We start from the raw sequence: 5400 nt of genomic DNA, 5'->3' as shown, positions 1-5400 counted from the left end.
ACGACGAAATTATTTCTATTTATCTGATCTGTAGCTCAGTGAGTTAAGGATTTGCCTATGGAGCTGCAGGTCGCTGGTTCAAGACCAGACCCTTCTTAAGTTTTATCAAAATCCTGACAAAGACAAAGAAAGAAAATTGCCAGTGGTGGGTCTTGAACCGGCGACCTTCCAGTTGGTAGTCCTCTTCTTATCCCCCTGAGCTACTCGCTCAGATACTAATTTTTCTTTTTTTTGCGCATTTATCATCTATTTTTTGTCGTTTTCGAGTTTTTTTTTTAACTCGAGTCTCGACTCGACCGTTTTTCTCAGGAGGTTGGACTTCAGCCTTTGTGCTGGAGGGTTGAACCCTCAGTTCCAAGACTTTCCAAAGCCTCCACACCTCCCGAGTCCTCAGGACCTGAGCTTTCACACAGTCTGAGGGCTGAAATTTTCTAAGTCCCACAGTCGTTCTCTGTTAGATTTAACTTTCAGACAGTCCAAGGACTGATATCTTCTCAGTCCCTGAGTAGTTGTCTGTTAGTTTGAACCTTTCGACAGTCTGAGGGCTGAAGTTTTAAAGGTTTCTCAGTACTTCTCTGTTAGTTTGAACCTTCAGACAGTCTGAGGACTGAAATTTTAAAAGTTTCTCAGTACTTCTCTGTTAGTTTGAACTTTCTGATTATCAGAAGCCTTAAAACTTGTGACCATGAGTCTTGATTTCACATTTAGACCATCCATCTGAGTTCTTCTCAGACCTTCACCTGTGGGTTTTTTAGAAATCCTCAACAAACTTTGATTCTCTTCACTGAACAGTAAAGTTTGTGGAGATCAGAAGGTAACATTAGTTTGATAAATGCCTTCAACTACTAGTAGACTTTATCTGGAAAGCAGTTTTCTGAAATTAGTTCTTAGTAAATCTGTCCACAATCAAACCAAGAACATAGAGAGAGGAAATGTTTGAAGAAACAACTTGATGTTTTCGTTTCAGACTAGAAAACGGTTTTAGACCTTTATCTGTTTATGCTTTTTGATCGTTTTGTCTCTTCTGTTGAATTTGATCTTCTAAAGTCTAACTGGTGTCTTTTGAGAGTTAAACATTAAATACAATTAAATTATATTAAACAGACAAAATATTGAATTAGATAATTCAACAAGATAAAATACGTCATTATGAAATTAAAACTTTTAAAATACAAATATTAAAAATTACAGATAAAATATTTTCCATAATTAAACATTTAAAAAATACAATTAAACAAGAAGAATATTAAACATTTTAAAAAATGCAAAACATTTAATTAGATTATTAAACCTTTAAAAGGACAAAACATTTAATTTAAAAATTAAATGTTTAATTAGAAAATTACGTCTTAAATTTCTTAAATCTTTTTAATAATAAAACTTTTTAAAAGTTTTATTGTATTAAGTTTTTTTCCTTTATTTGCTTTTTGTTATGTAGTTTATTTCTTTAATCTTTTTCTGTCAAGATTTTAACCCCAACCTTAAAAATGAAATAAACCCTTAAATCACAATGAAAATACTTCTGTTGTCACAATCATGAGTTAGTCAATTATTCAGTTTATCAATTCAGCTTTATTTCTTTAGCACCTTTTACACAGATGACAAAACTAAACAAGCAAAGAGAAAAAACTATGATTAAACTCAAAAACATTTAAAAAAAAAATATATATATATATTTAACATGGTAATAAAATATGTTGTGTCCAGGGGATGGAGGGAGTTTATTGAAGTCTTCTTGGGCTCACATGGGAAATCATTTAAAATATAAACTTGATATTCAGTCTAAGGAAACTGCAGAGCGACAGAAGAACCAACAATATCTCCTGTTTTCTCCTTTAATGAGTCGACTCTTCTTGTGCTTTCAGACCAAAGAACTACAGACTCTTCACAACCTGCTCAAACTCTTGGTACAGGACCTCACCACACGGGTCAAGAAGGTTTCCGTCTCATTTCTACTCTGAAGCTCACCTTCTCCTGCTCAAACTGCTGACAAATGTTTCTGCTGCTCTAAAGTCTGCTCTCCAGAACTTCCTAAAAACTCTCAAAGTCTCTTCTGCTGCAGGTTGCTTTGTAGAACTGTTCCAGAAAACCTCACTAAACCACATGGAGGGGCCTCAAGATAGTCGTCCAAATGAAACCATACAAAAACCAAACTAACACAACCCAAACGCTAAAGTCTACTGCAGCCTACCAGAGAACCTCTGAGACAAGAGAATCAGGACAGGAACTCTTACCTTCTGGACAACCAACGTTGGTTCACAAACAAGAATACAGAATGTGTCTGACCAAAAACCTCTGAAGACTCACTACAGCCAAGATAAAGACACAACTCAGCTGCACCAAATCCGCTAATCACTGCACACATTAGCACCATGTGCTAACTGTGGCTAAAGAACCTCATTTACCAAGACAACTATCCAGTACAAAGCCCTAAAACACACCAAGAAACACATTAAAGCCTATTTTACTGCTGGAAGCTGCAAGCCAACGCCTAAAGAACAAACTAATGCAACGGAGCCAAACCCGGTTCACTGGTGAAGAGAAACAGAGGAAATGTTTGACTGCAGCTAAATAAAGCAGGAAGACACTGAGCTGCTCAGGTGTTCCTGATAACACCAAGCAGCCACCTGGACAGCCAATAGGAACACAGCTTACTGGAAGTCCAGAGGGCTGGGTTAGTGAAGGAAATTTAGTTTAAAGTTGAAGCAGAAAGTAAACAAAGAAAGTTGAAAACCACCTTCTGATCCCTGAAATCTCTGAGTTTTCACACAAAGAACGCCTGAACATGTCAAATTGGTTTCATAGTAGAACCATCATTGTAAAAACGTCATAGTATGGTGTGTTGCTCAAAAAACATTATGACCCGGCTGTCTAGGGTCGCCGAAGAGCTACACAAAAACAGGACAAACACTGGTTTCCAGGGGGTTAGGCGGGTATTTATTTGAAAGAGTAAGTTTACAACAACACAACATGTGAGCAGAAAAATCAGTGTGTGTCTTTAGTTCAGCTGAAAATATTAGTTTTTGTCTTTTTTATTGACCAAACTTTTCAGGAAGTAGATGAAGAATAATTAAAGCTCTCATGTATAAGTCCAACTTATTTTGGATCCTTGTGGAGAGTTTAATCTTAGTTTGTACAGCTGTTGAGTTTTTAGAGTCACATGGATTGTTTTGACATTTAATAACCGAGTCCTGAAATAAAATTACAGTTGTGGATTTCTGTCATTTAGTCTGGACTAAACAAATAACAGCAGCATAAATCTCAAACGTCATTATGAGGAGTCTGGATTGAGGTTTCTCACTTGATAATGATCAAAAAATGAAATTTAGTTTGGTTTAAAGGAATATTCTACCTTAAATCTTTAATTGTTGACCCAAAAGGTTGGTTTCAGGAAGTATTCCACCTACAAGGTCCTCAAACATCCACCTTAAAGGAACATTCCACCAAAAATCCTTGGACATGTACCTAAAATGTTGGTTTAACCGACTATTCCATCCAAAATCCTCAAAGAGACCTGAGGGGCTGGTTAAAAGGAATATTCCACCTAAAACCCCAAATATTGACCCGAAAGGGTGGTTTAGAGAAAATCCTTCAATGAAGACCAAAAAAGTTAGTATGGAGGAATATTCCACCTGAAATGTAGACTTGAGAAGTTGGTTCGGAAGAATATACCATCCTAAACATCCTTAAATGTAGACTAAAAGACGGTTTGGAAGAAAATTCCACCTAAAATCCTCCAATGGAGACCTAAAAGGTGAGTTTAATGGTATATTCCACCTAAAATTCACTACTGTAGACCTTGGAGGTTGGTCTGATGGTATATTCCACCCAACATCCTTGAACATAAACTTAAAAAATTCGTTCAAAGGAATATTCCACCTAAAATCCTTTAATGTAGACCAAAAAATCTTGGTGTAAAGGAGTATTCCACCTTAAATGTAAACCTAAAGGATGGTTTAGAGTAATATTCTACTCTAAAATATTACAATGTAGACCTAAAAGGTTGATCTGATGGTATATTCTACTCAACATCCTGGAACATTTACCTAAAAGGTTGGTTTAATGGTATATTCCCAGAAGAACCCTTGAACATCGGGCTTAATGGTATATTCCACCCAAGATACTTGTACATATATCAAGAAGTCAGTGTAAAGGAAACGTAGACCTAAAAGGATTGTTTAAAGGAATATTTAAACAATTATTTTCATTATTTAATAATTTGTCATCAGTCAGAACCCTGGCAAACTTATTTTCATCAGTTTTTTAGTGGAAGTCACAAATAAAGGAGCTCTTGGTTTTTCCCGGCGTTACTGAGTCAAAAGCTGCTGTTTCAACACAGAACGTTCACATGCATCCTCAAACCTCTCAGCACTCAAACACCCACAGACAGGAGGCCGGCTGGGCCGAGGCTCGGCGGCGTCCTCAGACCCACGAGTCGGGGAGTCGCTGAACTTGTTGGTCCGGTTTGAAGGCCTCCGTGTGGTCCAGTAGAAGTCCACGTAGTCGGTGTTGGCTTTGAACCGCAGTGACTGGCTGCCATCAGGTGGACCGGCTCGTCCTCGTAGGGCTCCTCCTGTAGCCTTGAGGGAACCACAGGAACATTCAGTAGCTGTTGGAGTTCTTCCTGTCAGGCTCGTGGTAAAACGGCTCTGAAGAATCTTGTACTTGTCTTATCTGGAACAATCTAACAGCCTAAACTGTTAACAGTGGTGTAAAGAAGCAAACACACAGGCATAGATTAGGACTCAAACTAGACTTATTTTAGAAAACAAATCAACTTAGAGGCATTTGTTCACACATGTGGCTGAATAGGAGGCCGTCCAATCAGATTTGAGGTCTTCACTCTGTAGGTTGGTTGTTTGGTGAGACTCTTGGACCTCCATCAGCTGACGTGGATGTTTGATGGTCTTCTTCTCTAGTGCCAGATGATTCATCCATGAATTCAGCAGCTACAGACTGAAATGAAGCTCATGCTGCCGTTATTGAATTCCTGTTCCAGATCAAATGTTCAGAGCTCACCTTGAATGCAGCCGTCTGCTGTCTGATAGTTTTTCTCATTGTAGTCTTCAATAAAGTCTTTTTCCTCATGTCAGGATGTGGTGAGACTTTTTCTCAGTCTCTGCAGACGTCCCTCATTGTGCATCTCCAGAGAAGAAACAGAAAAACTGGTCACTGCTTCAGCATCACAAACGCTCTCCAGCATTGAGAGTGTTTTAGGAATTCATTCATTGTGTTGTGAACTTTGAAGGAGCAGAAACTTTACAGCTGCCAAAGATATGAGCTCCAATTCTGTATGTTTTAGGAAATGAAGTTCATCAAATGAACACTTGATTTTTGCTGATAACTCTCATTAAATTACTGAAGAAATCCAACATAAAAACCTGTAAACTCTCAGGCAGC

General features: G+C 37.9%; 1 long non-coding RNA gene across 1 annotated transcript in view; it reads left to right on the top strand.

The window, feature by feature from the left end:
• LOC129349856 (uncharacterized) overlaps positions 1–5088 on the top strand; it is a 15349-nt gene extending 10261 nt beyond the window's left edge. The window contains exon 4 of the long non-coding RNA XR_008603021.1: positions 1866–5088. This is a non-coding gene — a long non-coding RNA (uncharacterized LOC129349856). The remainder of the gene's footprint in view (positions 1–1865) is intronic.
• Positions 5089–5400: the final 312 nt, after the last annotated feature.

Source organism: Amphiprion ocellaris, chromosome 10 (assembly GCF_022539595.1).
Source record: "Amphiprion ocellaris isolate individual 3 ecotype Okinawa chromosome 10, ASM2253959v1, whole genome shotgun sequence".
Classification (NCBI taxonomy): domain Eukaryota; kingdom Metazoa; phylum Chordata; class Actinopteri; family Pomacentridae; genus Amphiprion; species Amphiprion ocellaris.
The sequence above is the reverse complement of the archived record's forward strand: the minus strand, read 5'-3'. Positions and strand labels throughout refer to the sequence as shown.